The 18,631-nt window shown below is 39.5% G+C and overlaps 1 pseudogene; it reads right to left on the bottom strand.

Annotated features, from left to right (window-relative positions):
- Window positions 1-9,406: 9,406 nt before the first annotated feature.
- On the bottom strand, window positions 9,407-18,145 carry LOC102425803 (annotated as a pseudogene).
- Between the last annotated feature and the right edge of the window lie 486 nt (window positions 18,146-18,631).

An 18,631-nucleotide genomic window follows, 5' to 3' on the forward strand; every position in this document is an offset into this window, starting at 1 on the left:
ATTCATTTCACGTGGGTTAGCAACAACTTCATAAAAAAAAAAAGTGAAGAGAATTGGGTTAGATTGAACAATTGTAGTAGCAAAAATAGTAACTTCCTTATCATTATCCCTACACTTCCCTATTTTCTAGCACATAAAATTGCAGCCTTTTTGAATTTCCCAGAGGTAGAAACATCTATTAAATATTCTCTGTGTATTTATCACCATCTATCCAACTGGTTATACAAACTATTTTAAAGATGCAAATTTACTTTTAATATTTTTCTGTTGATTTTATAAATCATTGTATTAATGATTAAATTGTCATCTAACTGAGGCGGGGACACAGAAAAAAAGAAATAGCTTACAGAGCCTTCTCTAAGCCATTGCCCACCAGCTTAAAAAAGCAGTTTAGCCTTGTTTACATGAAAGAAATATTTCCTTAGACCCACTATAAACTCTGGATTAACAGTTATAGCTATTTTTCTCATTGACTGTGCTCCATTATACTAAGGACCCTACAGTGATTCAGGATGTGCTTTTCGATGCACTTTCATCAGATAGTTTTCAAACTATATTTGCATATCTCAATTCAATTACATTAAAATTATTTTTAATTTACACCGTATATTTTCTTTTATTTCCCCCTTCTAATCTGAGTAATTCTGTATTTATTTTTATAAAATTTTTGCTGTATTATTTTATTTCTTTCTTGTTTATGATTTAAGAACCACCTTTAAGCCATCTAATTAAAACTTCTGTGAAGGACAAAACATAAACTCACTGCCAGGAGGCCGTCTGAAGTTATTTGAAAAGATTTGAACATCAATGCTCTAACTTTTCATGGCATCCTCAAGTGTTTGCGGATCCAGGTAAACAAATTGCATGATCTTTCCCAAGTATAATTAGTACTCAGTTATATCATACTCTGGTGTCTTGATGAGCCTATCTGACACAAAGCCATTCTGCAATGTTGGCAAAATAATTCCAAAGATAGGCTATCTATACATAAGTATTGTTTAGATATAACAAAGGGCTTTAAAAGAAAGGAACCGGGATAAAACAAATTGCAGACATTATTTCTATTTAAAAAATAAAAAGGAATAAAAATAACAGGAGAAATGCAGGCTAACATAAACAATGAAAAAAGAAAAATAACCAAGTCCCAAAGGAAGTTGATAGGAATGAAAATAGACATTTAAAAAACGTAAATGTAGAGCTATTGCTTAATTTTCCCGTCCATATATAGCTTGTTTCTGCCTTAGAAGCTCGGCAGTATTGCTGAGTGAGTAAGCCAAATGAAAATGAGGCTGTTGAAGCATAAATGGAGACCTAAGAGGTGATAAAAATGTTATGCTAATATACAAAGAGGTCTCTGAAGGTCCTGAGGAAAAAAAGTACATAAGATTTAACACAGAGTTATCCATTTTATTCCTGAGACTTGATAGACATTGTACTAAAACTAGAGGCCCAGTGCATGGATTCATGCACTGGTGGGTCCCTCAGTCTGGCCTGCAGGGATCAGTGAACCTCCATGCTACCGCAGCCTGGCCTTACCCACTAGCTCATTAGGCTCCAGCCTGCTGTCCATGTAGATCCTGCACAGCACGAAGTAGTGCAGGAAGCAGCAGGTGGCTGGGGAGGAGCCCGGCGCCATGCTGTCCCCGCTCATCCCAACCTCCACTGCACCTGCCAGGGCTGCCCCTGGGGCACGCAGGAGGAGTGTCCACGGGAGAGGCTGGTGCCCCCTCAGCTGCGCTCACCAGCCGTGAGTCCGTATGTCAGCTGAGTGGCGCTCCTGCTGTGGGAGCGCACTAACCACCAGGAGGCAGCTCCTGTGTTGAGTGTCTGCCCCCTGGTGGTCAGTGTGTGTCATAGCTACCAACCGGTCATCTGATCACTTAGGTTTTTATCTATATAGATTAAGCAAAACAGATTGTTAGTACTTTTTAAAATGTCTTTTTCTATGCAGTGATGAACATGTTTTTCTAGAATAGCATTTCACAAACAGTATAATTCTTTAGTCCTATAATAAGTATTCATATGTCGATTATATCAAACATGCATATTCCTGCTATTAGACATTTGCAAACATTTAGTTTTGAAAATTTAAACTTGAGTGAAGAAATTATTAGAAAGGTGGTTCTAAAATAACAACCATTTCACAATGTGTTGAATATGGCAGTAATTATGGGATTTTTACATATCCAATCATGGGTTAGTCAATATCTAAAACTTTCTAAGACATAATATAGTTGCAGATTCATTTTGTATTGGGAAATGCTTTTTATTTGGATAATAAACTTAGTAAAATGTACACATAGAGATAGACACATTTTATTCGGTTATGTCAGTTGAAATTCTGATAGTTTTTATTTTGGGTTTATCTTGGCTTCTTGTATCATTTCTTAACTTGACAACAACTATAAAACTCCAAAGGTTATATTCAGAAAATACAAATTACCAAATAAAAAATAGCTGATGAATTCTTTTGAGATTCCTGAATGATTAAAGCAGATTAACTGCATAGATAATATAATCAGGGTAAACGCATTTTAATATAGGTTAAGACATTCTCATGTCTAATGACCATAATATTACTCATGTAAAATTATATATAATTTCAATTAAAATGCAATACAGTTAAAAGAACAAATGAGCATATTTCTTCTATATAAGAAATGCATTATAAAAAATAAATGAAACTCAGGAACTTAATAATCAAAGTAGTGAAGTATGCTATACTTTCATTTCACCTTGATAATGAGCACAAAAACATTGTCATTACAAGATAATACAGTTTTATTCCACTCATCAGTGTTTCTCACATAAGCAATTATGCTATTTATTTCGTTCATTTGAATTATAAATCCCAGATTGTGTCAGACAGAAAGCAACAAGTCATAACTCCATATTTTTAATCACATGCTGACCCAATCTAAATATTTGAACATACTTTTTCAGTTTAATTTTAAAAATAATATGAAATAAGTAGTAAATATTCTTACTTAAGAATGATTCCTAGTTTATATTTAAGGTAAAAGCAATGTCCATCACCAAATATACCAGGTGTTTAAATTAAATTTCTTTTAACTTCATCCTAAAACATACTTCTGAATCTACACAATTTACCCAGGATTTAACTATTTCATTAATATTTATTTTCAGAAATGAAATCTGACAAATTTATCTGGAAAACTAAGGTAATGTAAGTAATCAAGATAACCTTATCTTATCACAAAAGTTTGTTATATTATATTGGTAATATTTGCATGGATTTATGTAAAAATACATTTATTGTATACATAATCATAAACTAAGAGACAAGGTAATTCAATTTGACCTAGAAATTTGAACATTCTATCATGATCTTCATGATCTTAAAAACTTATACAGATGACCACCATTGTATATAACATGGGGATTTAGAAAGAATCCCACTCTATGGCACCCAGTGGTCAGAGATCATAATGTGTGTGTGTCTGTGTGTGTGTGTGTGTGTGTGTGTGTGTGTGGTGGTGGGGGGGGGCTTCCTGAGATAAAAATGAGTGCAAATAACTATTCTGGAGTATAAATGTCACTGGTGGAGATGTGAGAAAACAATAGGGAAGAAAAAGCAGTCGTAAAGAGTATATTACAATCAGCTATCACAGTGGGCAACTAGAATTTAATCTACTGGAGAAGCACAAGAAAATGGTGAAAAATCACACCTCAAAATTCTCTCACTTGAGAGGTGAGAGAGCTGCATATTTTTTCGTCAACTCCCAGAGTGGTATGAATGTTCCTTAATGTTACTGCTTCTTAAAGGCTGGTCACAGTTTACACACACACACACACTCACTGTCCCAAAGAAATATATACACAGTTTGAATAACTATTAATTCCCATGGGTTAAATCTGAAAAGAAAGAAACATTAATTGAGCTACCTGCTGTTAAAGTGTGTATACATTATTTTGGGGGGAATATATATATACACACACACATATACACACACACACACATATATTTAACAAAAATAACTAATTACAAAATGATGGTTCATAAGCACGCCTGCTGCTGCAGTTAAATGGTCCAGAAGCTAGCCAAAGCTGATATTCTTTATATTTCCCTTCTGTTCATACCAGATTTTCCTCTACTTGAATTAGCACTTCAGCCAACTTTGCTCAGTGTGATAAATCATACCTTCATGCCTGAGGGTTCCAATCTTTTGGTTTCAATGTCTTATTCAGATTGTGTTTCCTGCAATTGGTACTTAAGATTTTGTCTTGCCCTAGCTGGTTTGGCTCAGTAGATAGAGTGTTGGCCTGCAGAACGAAGGGTTCTGGGTTCGATTCCGATTAAAGGCAGGTACCTCAGTTACAGGCTTCTCCCCAGCCCTGGCCCTGGTCAGGGTATGTGTAGGCGGCAACCAACTGGATGTGTTTGTCTGGCATCAATGTTTCTTTCTGTCTCTCCCTCTCTCTTCCACTCTCCCTAAAATCAGTGAAAAATATCCTCAGGTGAAGATAAAAAAAAAGATTTTGTCTTAAAAAAAGCACTAATGTTAGCATAAGCAGCTAGATGTTAGCAAAAGAGGAGGGAGCTAGACTAGCTGGGACCTATTGAGTCTGGAAGTTACACTTAATCAGACTTAAATTTTTTTTATTGTCTAAAGTTTTACATATGTCTTCTTTTTCCCCAATTGTCCCCCCACCCCCCTGCCATTCCCACCCCAGGCAAGCCCCCACCGCCCCAGTGCCTGTGTCCATTGGTTATGCTAATATGTATGCATACAAGTCCTTTGGTTGCTCTCTAACCCCCGCCCCTCCCCTACCATTTGACTCTGGATCTATTCTTCTTTCTTCATTTGAAAATCACAGCTTCAGACACCCCAGGGGATAGTTGAATTCCCCACCAAAGGATAAACACCCCTCCATCTCCTGTTAGGGAGGATGGACCAGCTTTCCAATCTCCCCTGGTATACAACTAATTCACTCACCCAGACTATGTTGGGGAGCGATAAACAATACAGGGGAAATTCCTTGGCTGGGCGTGTGTGGAGTAGAAGCTAAGATGGCACAGCGGGAGGTAAGCAGCTGCTGTGCAGTAGAAACCAGATGAGGAAACAGAACTTTGGCACATGTGCAGTAGAAGCTCAGATGGTTGCAGTGGTTCTCAACCTTCCTAATGCCGCGACCCTTTAATACAGTTCCTTATGTTGTGGTGACCCCCAATTTCATTGTTACAAATTGAATATAATTAAAGCATAGTGATTAATCACAAAAACAATATGTAATTATATATGTATTTTCTGATGGTCTTAGGCGACCCCTATGAAAGGGTCGTTTGACCCCCAAAGGGGTCGCGACCCACAGGTTGAGAACCGCTGGTTTAGGGGAAGGTCTTTCTACTATGAGGCATGTGCAGTAGGAGCCATGATGGTGACCATAAATTGGAGGTATCTAGCCTGGGAAAGGATCAGATTAGATGAGGGCATAAAACCCTGGAAGATCTAGGAAAGGGTTTGGGTAGAGGGAAGATGGAACACAAGAAACCCATGAAAATCCAGGAAAGAGATTGGTTAGTTTGAAAGAAAGCTTACCCCTTCCCAAGACTGAGGTAACATAATTGAAGCTTAACATAGGCCTGTCTCAGTAGCACCTGTGTGTGTTTGTTCACCAAGTGCCGCCCAAACGCAGCCAGGAACAGACACTAGGCTAGCTGGATGTGGACAGAGACTGAGCTTTGGCCTGGACTAAGCTGAATGATGGCAGCTTCAGATGCCCTGTTGATTCCAGGTAATGGCAGGACATCTCTGAGCCCTGGCCCTTCTTCTAGGCTTGGTTAAAGTCAAGGCTGGACTTGAACTGGGCCACCTGGTTTTGGATGAGACAGAGCTGGGCACCTGGGGACAGTCCTTTGTTTCTACTCCAACACATCTTAGCACCTACCTCTCATCCTCCCATGCATGGGTCCCCAAAATGCTTTCCTTACGTCCCTGTGAAAGAGCCCTATTGCCACTGGCAGCACTAGGAAGTACCCTAAGGAATCTCTTTAGTTCCAAACATACTTTTCCCTGACCCCAGTGCACAACAATAATCCTACCTCTTCATGATAATCACGGTCATTTATTTTGAAAGTATAGTAACTCTTTTTTTTATTATTGTTTTACTGGAATGAGGGGTGGGGGGCTCAAAATACCTAAGTTGAGTCAATAATGTTAAGTTTAGGGGTCTCCTTAATATGGTTTTGAGTAAATATGTCCCTCCCCTCAGAACCAGGACTTCTAGTTCAGAAAGCCAAAAGTTGCACACTGAGGCAAAAATTACTCAGATGTGTCACTGGGAACAATGGTGAGAAGGTACTAAGAAAAAGATATTCTATCTACTGAGGATATTACAGGTATTAGGGTCAAACGATTCCATGAACATTGCAATCATGTTGTTACCGATTGGGGTTACCAGCTGGAACATAGGTTCTTCTCATAGACACAGAAAAGATTTTAAGGTCAATGAAAATGGAAGTAAAGCAAAGTAGGATTTATTGAAGATACACTCCAAGCTAGGAGTGGGCCAGGCAAGAGACAATGGCCCAGAACTCCTGGGTTATATGGTTTAAATGAAGGATTTCCTGGGTGGAGATTTTCTTTTGCATTCAGGGCTGACTGACAGAAAAGGGGAACATAACTATATTTCTTCTGTAAATGCCGATACCTATAATTCATATAGAAAAACCTACTAGTGGGGTGGAGGTCAAAACTGCAATCCAAATGTTATTATAATTAGTCCAGGACCTAGTAAGGTCACACTGAGGTCATGTCACTTTCTTCTGAGCTTGTGCCAAGAATGGGCTGGTTCTGAACCTGCCCATTGCCCCTGGCAGTCTGCTGGCTGCTGGGCTGCCCACAGAGAGGAGGTCTGAAGGCAATGTTGGTCCAACCCCTGTTCAGGGCCCCAGGGCAGGCTCCACCCAGCCTCTCATGTCTAACTTCCTACCTAACAATGCTGCACCAACTTTGCCACATTGGGGGTTACTTTTCTAAGGCACTGATCATGACCCCATTATAATAAATCAGCCAATTTCTTAGCCCTTGAGTAGACTTGGTAGTCCAGACACTGCAGACAGAGAAGGAAAACCAGAGCCACACCCACGTCAAAGGAAAAATTGCACCAAAGTTAAAAGGCAAGAAATACCTTATTTAAGATTATTGCAATAGGGAAGCAAATTGAATTCTACTCCACTTGAACAAAAGGTGGGAGAGATTTTAAGCACTGGAGTGAGCTAGTGGAAAAATATTAGAGGACTATGGAAGTGAGGTTGATTATTGGTATGTGTCTAGCACACTGAGTTATTTCTGAGTTTGCAAATTTTTTTTCTAAGTAATTAGGTGATTTGTTAATTCTTGCCCATTGAAGTTAAGTTCCCACCCTTCTGAGAAAGAGTGGGAAATACGGTGTTATTTCCTTTGATGTCTACATTTCAAAGAGATAGCTTTTAGGTCCTTGAGAAAGACATTCCCTGAGTTATAAAACTGGCCATAGGTTCTGAGAAGATTTACATACATTTCAAAGGGACGGAAAAAGAATTTACAATTGAAAATTTTCTGAGGTAAATGCTCAAAGAAAAGGCAGATCAGAAACCTGTAGTCAGGAAGAAACTTGTCTAAAGTTTAGTGTAGCTGAGGGGATCTTTAAGGTCATCTTAGTCACCCAGAATGTAGAAATCCAGTATGGATGAATTATTTATCATTCAAGGGTGGTAAGAACTCAGTGTGATCCATCTATCATATGGTTGCTAGCTGAACTCCTCAAAGCTAGAGCCAAACCAATAACTTAACTTCAGTCTCTACTACTAATTTGGTTGAGCATTCAGCATGAGCAATATCTACTACAGGCTCAGTGAGAGGGAGTCCAAATTGTTGGGCCCAGGCATATTATCAAGCCTGTTCGTGTGGCTATTCTTTTCATTTGGACAAAGTGTAAGCATTCTGGTGGCAAAGGACAGAATATTATTGCTGTTTTCCATTTTTTGTTTTATAATTTGGTATTTTAGCATGCTACAATTAATAAACATGTACTATATCATTGTTCACTTATGCAGGCCTATCTGTAGGATTAATTTTGCTTGAGTTGTGTAGTCAATTATGCTTGTATTGATATTTTTCTAGATAATTTTGATCAATTAATTTAATTAATCAAATTTCAGGGATGGTGATGCTTCAAAGCTGGGCTAGCTACAGTTCTATTGATGGTCATGGTTTTTTTCTGTTCACCTTGACTCCTGGCCCATAGATCTCCAAGTTCCAACCAAGTGTTCAGAACCTTCTGACCCCTGGAATTTGTGGACACCTGGGATTTCTGTTAGAGATAGCAATAGGATTTAATTAATTAATTAAATCTTAACACAACAGCAATACCTGCACATGAATGAAGATTCACACTCAAGAATGTTTTTTTGATGTTTTGTAACATTCTTCATAATAGTCTAAACTCAAAAATAACCCAAATGTCCTTAAGCAGCTGAAGTGATAAATGTTAGTATATTAATAAATGAGACATTATATAGCCATGAAAATGGGGATGGATACACAAACATCATGTTAAGTAACTGAAGTCAGACCCAAATAAACACATACCATTTGATTCCATTTAGATAAGTAAGAAACAGCCCAAACTACTGTATTATGTTGAAATTCAGGATAGTGTTTACTTTGGGGAAAGAAAGAGGGGGCTGGATTAGAAGGGACATGCAAGGGACTCTAAAATGCTGACAAAGTTCTATTCTTGACCTGTTTGTGATTACAAAGGCATCTGTGTGAAAATCATGAAGCTGTACAGTGGTGTTCTATATACTTTAATGTGTATTATGACTCACAATAAGAAATAAAAATCTAAGATCTCACAGTTGTGTATAGAAATGATTATTTCCCAAAACATGGTTAGACTTTGCCTAGTACTTCATAAAAATTGTTTCACTTAAATTTTTTTGTTGTTCACCAAAAAGAACATTATAATAAGAATAAAATAAACAAATGTAGAAAGTGTCTTCTGCTATTAACTTCTATTAATTAAATATTCTTTCTGATAATTACATTTTTTCCTGTCACTGAGGCCTTTTTATTTTGCACACAAAACCACTGGAGTTATTGCCTGAGGATGCATGGGAGGTTACAATGTGGATAAACTTAGCTGCAGACACTTGTTGACAAGCCAAGTGAGACGAAAAATGATTTGGGTCAACCCAAGGATTACAAAACTAGGGTGTCCAACAGGGCTCTGGATGGTCAAAGCTGGCTTCTGTGGCAGCTTTCAAAAAGCAGTGAGAGAACATCACAGGGATGAGTGACAGGAGTTAACTACCAGAAGTCCCTTCTAATATCAACTGGCCCTTGAACTGTCCTGGTGAACATCAGAAGCAGAGGTGACTCAGGGCTCACCTGACCATACCTTACTTGACTATGGGAGTTCTAAAGTACCTGTTGACAAACTTAGCCTTTCTGTCCAGTTCCTCTTCAATTCTGAGGAGCTGGTTTCATTGGCCAATGCTCAGATTGTCAAGGTGCACCAGTGTGGATCTGACCAGGGAAGAGCAGCACTCTCCCCAGAATGATGAATGAGACACCATGATGCCCACCCACTGAACAAGGCCAGCTTATACAACTGGAGAGACTTGGTCATGGGGCCAGTGTGGTTCACATTGAGTGAGAAGAAGTTCAACAATTTCTCTCCCATGGCCTTGAAAATATATTTAGGATTTGTCACTGTGACATCACCCCCCCCCCACCACCACCACCTGGATTCCTGTACTGACAGTGCCTTTCTGCTGAGTTTCCCAGTTATCTTGGTCAAAAGAATCTTCAATAAACACCACTGGTAGTCCCTGATGAAGGGCTTATTCAGATCGGCTAGCTTGTCAGGTGATGTATCTGCTGGAGTCACTGGGTGACCTGAAGTTTAGGTCAGACTTTCCCTAACTGAAGAAGTCATAGGCAGCCACATACATGCCAGGGGCAATGTTTTCCATGTAGCTGGCTATTCCTATCACATTTTTCAGCAGCTCCAGGGCTTCTTTATTCTCCAGGAGCAAATCTGCCTTCATCTCCCACATTGGTGGCATCTTTCATATATTTCTTCTTGCTGACAATTTTCAGATTGTGAAAAATCTCCTTTCCAATGCACATGGCTTCCCTGAAGTTTATTGCACCAACGGGAAGGAATACAATCTTCTGCACGGTCACCTTGTTGTTAGCATGAGAACTGGCAAGATGACTTCAGAATATCAGCCAAGAGGTCTAATATCTATCACTTGCTTATTATTTACTGTAAGACCTAAGTGATGTCCCCTTTTCTTATTCCTGATATTTTCAGTCTGTGTTTTCTTTCTTGATAAGTCTTATCAAGGCTGTATTTATCATATATAATTTCAAAGAACCAACTTTTGGTTTTGTTGATTTTACATATTTTACTGTATGGGGGTAAAAAAAATAGTTTTCCTTCCACATTCTAATTTCTTCTGGCTGGACTAATAATCAAATTAACATGATGCAGATTAATAGGAGAAAATGAAATTTATTGAATTTATTATCTATGTGTATACAGGGACTTCAGAAGAATATGAGACCCCAGGACTCATTGGGCAGTTGAGCCTTATATGCCATTCTGGACAAAGGAGAACAAGAGGGAAAATAAGCAATTCACAGGTAGATGAGAAAGAGCAAGCATGTGGTATACAAATTTTTGCTTGGCCACCCAGAAACAAGAGGACACTGAGGGGGATCTAACAAACAGACTCGCTTTGATCATCCCTGTCTGCCACACTTAATTCATGTATATCAAGGTAAATGTGCTAAGGTGAACATACTAAGCTTCCCTTCCAAAGCAGAATTTTGTACCTAAATCCCTTTAGACAGGTAAAGGGTCAAGGGTTCTTTCTGAGTCTTTTGTTTCTTAAAAATAACTAGCTTAAATTTAGTATCTCAAAAGGAATATTTTGGGGTGGCAAACTCTGGTTCCCATCATAGCTTAAGAAGCAAAGTAACTATGACAAGATTAAAACAAGTCAGGTGGAACACTGCCCTGGTGTGATTAGTAGTAGTTGTGTTTTACAGTTATTTTAATGTTAACTAACAACAACAACAACAACAAAAGACAGATTTTAAACCAGAAGATATATATTTTTGTAATTTGAATTTCTAAACTAAAAGTGAAGGGAACTGATTCTAATAATTGTATAATGTGTTATCCACTTACAAACTTCAAAAAATTGTCATTTTTAGTGTCTCATGTAAGAAACGCCACATTCAGAATGAGCCAAGGAACCCTTTAGCAGAAATGTTGAATTACAGTTTTGCCTAAGGAATACCAGGATTGCTCATGTTTGCATATTTAGACTAATAGTGCATTTCTACAAGGTTTGTGTGTAATTGGAACTTAAGTAACATTTGTAAAGTGTTATCTGTCAGAGTTTGAAGAGACCCAAAGAGAATGTGTGTCATTATGCAAAATTACTAATTAAGTACAAGTAATTTAGCAGATAATTTACATGTTCATTTTATAAATGAAATTATTTAGTTTTAGGGTTCTCTTTGTGTTTCTAAAGTAATCTTGACCCAAGGGATCACAGACTGTTAAGAAGTATAAATTATAGAATGAGACATATGTTTAACTGACTCATAGAGCTTTTGTTGTGGCTAATGATTCTTCTAACAGTAATTGCATAAGGGAAAACATTTTCTTTTTAAGTAAATAATGTTCATTACCTCTTAAATCTACTGTCACTTGACAACATTAATGTGGAAAATTTTCTACCTTCTTGATTAGCTCTCCAAGGATATCCAGGAGCTTTAAATTAATATTGATCAAACAGAAACCATCATATCCATCAAAATGTTCTTACAAATGTGTATGCACAGGAAAATAATAATATTTCAATAGGTTCTGGAAAGAAAAACACTCTCTTGAAATAGACTGTACAGGCACACTCATTTTATTACACTTCACTTTATTGCACCTCACCAATATTGCATTTTTTACAAACTGGAGGCAAGAGCTCCACTAGCAAAATGATTATGATTCATTTTACTGCAGTTGTCTGGAACTGAACCCACAAAATCTTTGAGGTATGCCTGTAAACATACTGTAAATTATCAATATAAAATTATGTAAGAATGGCTCATTTATTTTGTGGTTATTCATAAGTACTATGTCAATTGGCAATCTTAAATATTTCAATATTAAATATTTGTATCTGTATAGTCAAATAGTGGCCATATTGTGTTAGTAATTAATGCTGCAGCTTTGGAGGGGAGGGGGAAGAAATAACTTGCCTCCTTAAATTGATCATTTATATCTAAATCATCAGAAAGCTCCATAAGGGTAGGAATTCTCTTCAACAGCTTTAGTGGCACTTTAATTGAGGTGGCAATTCCTTCAAGTTATTCTTTGTCTTATTTTAGTTTAATTTATTGTTGATTTTCACTAACTTTTAAGATTTGATATTTAATTATGTTATATTATTTTTGTAATTAATATGGATCTATGTTTAATGCAATCAAATTTCCTCTGATAATTACTTTAGTTGTATCTCAGATCTGGTATGTCCTGTTAAAATTATGAGCTATGTTGCAGTTCAATGGATATTTCCAGTTTTATCCAAGAATTATCACTGTGTTTTATTTCTAAGTAGAACTTTTTGTTTCTCTTATGTTTTTAAATTTTGTTATAAATTTCTAGTTGTATTCAAAAGAGTTCAGAAAATGCCCTTTTTTTAGTTTTATGTTTTGAATGTATTAAGATTATCTTTGTAACATGAAAATGGTCAATTTTCATGAACATTATCTGTTAACTTAAAAAATGTAGTATCTTTATCTGGGTTAAGGTTTTAATATATAAGGTCTAAATTATTGAAGACAAATCTTTAGTACTTCAATATCTACAAAACTGTTTGCTCATTTGATCTGCCTGGCTTTGATCAAGAGAGACGTATCTAATTTTGTTTCTTATAAAAAGACTTATTTTTGTATTGCAAGTTATATGCTTAAATATGTTTATGTTTTGCTATGTGTATATTATATTTAATAAAATAAATTTAAATTAAAAAACTAAGTAAATAAATACCCCTCATCAATATGTAGATTTCCCTCAAACATTTTTGCCCATACTTTCTTAGACCTATGCTGTGTGTGCATTCCCAACCCGATACCTAATGATAGATTTGGTAAAATGCGATGATTTGCTATGAATGTTCTTTCTCTACCCCACAGAGAAATGACTTAGGAATAGCTTTACATTTTCTCTTCCAATGGCAGCACAGTGTTCAGCATGTTCTGTTAGAATAAGATCAGATCTCCAAAAAGTAATATGTCTGTACTACATTCTAAGACATGAAAAAGCATAAGTAGGAAGAAGAGTCGTTACTTAAAATAATAATGAAATATTAAAAAATTGCATTCTAAATATTTGAAGGTGAGCCTCCCTGACCTTTGCAAAACACTTGCATTTTACAACACTATGCCATGTGATCCAATAAAAAAAAGCACACAAAAACTAAAACAAACAAACTAACTAACTAACAAACAAAAGCACTGCTGCCTCTGTAGAGTAACATCCGGTAGGGAACCTTTCTTGACACTTGTGAGGAGAAAACAAAAACAAAAACAAAACCCTTCCATTATGAAAAGAAGACCTCCTACTTTGATCAATTAATAAATCCCGTTTTATTTTTTCATAAACCAATGGGAATATTTTTTTACTCCTTGTAACACACAACATATCTGATGAAAAGGAGCTAAAATAAGAATAGTTTATTTACAGCATGTTGAGCAAGGGAAATAGTAGCCTAAGAAAAAAATGAAAAGATAGACAGGAACCAAAAAATTCAAAGTCCCCTAGATCATGGTAAAGATTTACATCTAACTACCTGACTTTAAGAGCAAAGGAAGGCCATGAGAGGTTTTTAAACTAATGACATAATCAAATTTGCATTTTCCAAAATTATTTTTGGTAAACAAAAAATATGATTACCATATAACCTCAGCAACAATCACTTATTACTGATTATAATCTATACAATATAAATGACACTTGCATAAGTACTACTTATTAAATATTAGTGAATAGAGTGGTGAATACTACTAAATTATCATTTACTGAATTACCTCCCTTGGTAATTCAGTAAAATAATGTAATTATATTTCTATTATCTGGCTTGCATTCAAAATGAGGAACTTTTTGATTAACAAAGATTTACTGGAATTACTTTTATAAAGGCTGACTTTAACTTCAAGGAACTAGGATTGGCAATATGTCAAAACCGTGGTGCACTGGTACGCCACTGGCATATTTACAAAGATAAAATGGGATGTAATCAAAATTGTGATTCACTACAGACTGTCAGATATGGTTTCCTGAGATAAGCAAATCTCATTGGAAATACCAATTTAAAAACACACACACAGCCCTGACTGGTTTTGCTCAATGGATAGAGCGTCAGCTTGCGGACTGAAAGGTCCCAGGTTCAATTCCAGTCAAGGGCATGTACCTTGGTTGCGGGCACATCCCCAGTGTGGGATGTGCAGGAGGCGGCTGATCGGTGTTTCTCTCTCATTGATGTTTCTAACTCTCTATCCCTCTCCCTTCCTTTCTGTAAAAAATCAATAAAATACATTTTTAAAAAATTTAAAAATAAAAACACACACACAAAAACACACAACACGATGAATCATGACCAATATTCATTCTATGCAAATCCTATATAATAAACGGCTAATATGCAAATGGAGGAATGATCAGTCACTATGACGTGCATTGACCACTAGGGGGGCTCACCGCTGGCGAGTGCAGCGGCAGTGGCGGGAGCCTCTCCTGCCTCCCTGGCAGTCAGACATCCCCTGAGGGCTCCTGGACTGTGAGAGGGCACAGGCCAGACTAAGAGACCCCCACAAGTGCACGAATTTCCTGCACTGGGCCTCTGGTATATCTATATATATAAAGAACCTAAGTGACCATTCGACCAGTAGCTATGATGTGCATTGACCACCAGGGGGCAGATACTCTGACCGGTAGGTTAGTTTGCTCCTGGAGTCCAGCTGATTGGGCACAACGGCCAGACACAAACTGGAGCCCTCCCATGGTCCCTCCTGGACCCTGATTGTGTACTGGTAGGGGTCCGTCGGCCTGGCCTGTGCCTTCACAATCCGGGACCCCTCAGGAGATGTTGGAGAGCCGGTTTTGGCCGGATCCCCACAAGTCAGGCCAAGGAACCCCACTGGTGTACGTATCGGTACACTGGGCCTCTAGTATGTGTGTGTTTGTGTGTGTGTGTGTATGTGTGTATGTGTGTGTATATATATATATATACACACACACATATATATACACACACATATATATACACACACATACACATGCCCAGAGACTGGAATGGTGATGAAACAAACAGAATAACATGCACTGTGTCAGCCAACTAGCTTGATCAGGGCCCCGATCGGCACCCCCACCCCGATAGGGGGTGGGGCCAACCACCTTGGCTGGCAGAAATTTGGGGTCTGGGGACCTTGGAGGTGCTTGGTCTCGGGCAGCTGCATGGGCAAAGCTCTCCTGTGGCAGAAGTGGACCTGGGATCAGGGTGCCAGAGTCAGGGATGGGGTGGGGAGGCTTACCTGGTGGCTGCCGCAGTACTCGCAGGCCACGCACAGCAGCCAGGTATCTGGCACTGGTCGGAGCAGCAGCAGGTATAGGGGTGGTGGGGCACAGGGGGCGGAGGCGCCCAGGAATCCGGAGGCACAGGCCTGACCCGGGCACTTACCCTGACTGCTGGGCCTAGCAGCACTAGCTGGTGGGCTATGGTGCACAGCAAGGCGCTCGGGTAGCACAACTGACCAGTGGGGAAGCGAGCCGGGAGGGTGAGGCCCTGCACGAGCTGGAGAACCGAGTGGCTTGGGCAGGGCCGGAATTCATACGCCCTCATTGGCCATGCCCACAGACTCAATGGAGTCCAGAACTCATGCAGGGTGAGCAGGGTGGGAGCTGGAAACCCTGGCAGAGTGGGCGGGGCTGCAGACCCATGCCTTTTCGGCCTTGGCCTTGGAATTCTGCAGACGACCAGTGTACTGTCTACCAGAGCATCAGAGGTCAGCCCCACTTCAAGAGAGAGACGTGGTAGAAAGTGGCAAAGCCACAGGAGGGATGGGATATGTTGTGGCCATCTTTGGGAAACACAGCTGCCATGGTCTTCAGTAACTATGAACAGATAATAATCTTTGGTCTCCGTTCTACAGAAGAGGAAGCTCAGACTCAAAGAAGGGAGCCTTCTGCAACACCTCACCCACTTTTCATACCGGACCCTGTGCAGCATTGTTTTCGTTGAAAGTAGAGAATCCAAAATGTTTTTAGATCTTTGATATTTTAGGCAGGAGAGAATTTAGCACAGGGAATTGGTGCTTGGGAAATCATCGGAGAGCTGGAGGAGTGGGTATTAGGCTGGGCCTCCAGGAAAGACTCCCTGGCCAGCGGGAGGCACTGCCCCCTCAGCCACAACTGAATTCTAGGACACGCTGGCACAGTTGTGACCTGGGGATCCGGAAACTGCTGTCCCTGCAAGTGCCCTCCAGCTCCCACAAAACAGGTCACTGGGCACTGCCTCTGCCACAACTGCCTGTGCACAGCCTGGATCCCGCTGCAGAAAACCTCCATATCTCTGCAAATATGATCACCAGCAGCAAACAGCCCAAACTGCGAGAAGATGCCTCTGCCCCATTTCTGCCTTCAAAATATTGTGCAAGCGCATCCAATCGGCAGAAATGAATTCATATCCAGAAACCTAGCTGCAAAGGGATTTGGGCAATTTCAAACTTTCATTTAGGAGTGAGATCTTGCCAATGTACCTCATGTGCCTGGTATTAATAAAAATGGGGCCCGGCTGATGGGCCTCAGTGGTTGAGTATTGATCTATGAACCAGGAGGTCATGATTTGATTCCTGGTCAGGTTTCAGGCTTGATCCTCAATAGGGAGTGCGAGAGGCAGCTGATCAATGATTCTTTTTCATCACTGATGTTTCTATCTATCTCTCCCTCTCCCTTCCTCTGAAATCAATAAATATATATATTTTTAAATGGGGTCATGCTACATATATGTGTTATAATGAGTTTTTCACTTCATGGATCACTAATGTCTTTCCTGTTAAAACCATACTTAGAGAACATTATTTATTTATGTATCATTCATTTTAATTGATCTCAGATAGAAGAAGGGAGCGAGAGAGAAACATTGTTCCATTGTTTCCCGCATTCACTGGACTGGGTATTGAATCTGCAACCTGGGCATATGCCCTGACTAGCAATCGATCCATCACTTTATGGTATATGGGACAATGCTATGCTGGTACCCTGACCCCAAATTCCAGCCTCCAGAACTGTGAAAAAAAATACATTTCTGTTGTTTAAGCCACACAAATTTATGATATTTTGTTATGGCTGTCTGAGCTGACTAATCCTATATAATAAAAGGCTAATATGCAACTTGTCCCTTTGGGAGTTCAACCAGGAGACCAGGAGTTTGATCGCTCACTATGACATATGCTGACCACCAGGGGGCTGCGTGAAACATGGTGGGCGACCAGCAGTGGTGGTGGGGTGTTGAGGGAGCGAGGGAAGGAGGAGGCGGGGAGGCCAGGATGCAGGGAACCATGTGGTGGTGGCGTGTGGGCAGCGAGGGAAGGATAAGGCAAGGAAGCGGGGAACCTGATCAACCCTAATCACTGGCCAGGCCTAGGGATCCTACCTCCTGTGAATGAATTTTGTGCACTGGGCCTCTAGTGTGTGTGTGTGTGTGTGTGTGTGTGTGTGTGTGTGTGTGTGTGGTGCATGAAATTCATGCATGGGGGGGGCCCTCAGCCCAACCTGCACCCTCTTCAATCCAGGAGCCCTCAGGGGATGTCCTACTGATGGCTTGGGCCTGCTCCCCGTGTTTCTCTGCTCTCTGCGGGGCCTGCCTGCTCCACACCACGGTGACGGCCAATCAGGCCCTGCTGGGTGCTGTCTGCGGCCACGCTTGCCTGCTCGTGGGTCGCCGCAGCGATGGCTAAGCGGGCCCTGCTGGGTGCTGCCTGCGGGCGCACTTTCCTGCTGGGCTCATGCTGCCGGGGTGACGCCTCCAGTGTTCTGCCCTGGCTGCTATGGGTGCCGCCATCTTTGTTGCAGAGTGATGGACTGATGGTTAATTTGCATATTTTTATTAAAATATATATATATCACCCACCATTTCAGTGACATTGCCTTTAGAACTCAAATGGGCTCAGTATTTGGCAAAACTTCAAACTGGGGGTATATGTAATATTTAAGGTGATGTAATATAAACGGTTAACAAAATCTGATGCAATATCATTGTACAGACTTCCAATATCTCTGAGAAGCTAAGTATTTTCTCTACTATGGCAAAGAATGCCACTAAGAGGATCATTTTTCTTCCCTTGCTTGATGTTTCAATTGTTTCATTCAGGGGAACTTCAATGAAGTTGAGTATTCTGTGTACTCTAAGGTAAGACATGAGCATGAGACAAAACCAACCCACAACTATAAATATTTCCTCTTAGCAAACTTGCAAATAATCTGATCTTAACAAATTCAAATCCTAGTGTGTTTTACTCATACTTTCCTATATCTGGATTTTTGAAAA

The sequence above is a fragment of the Myotis lucifugus genome, unplaced genomic scaffold (assembly GCF_000147115.1).
Source record: "Myotis lucifugus unplaced genomic scaffold, Myoluc2.0 scaffold_1, whole genome shotgun sequence".
Classification (NCBI taxonomy): domain Eukaryota; kingdom Metazoa; phylum Chordata; class Mammalia; order Chiroptera; family Vespertilionidae; genus Myotis; species Myotis lucifugus.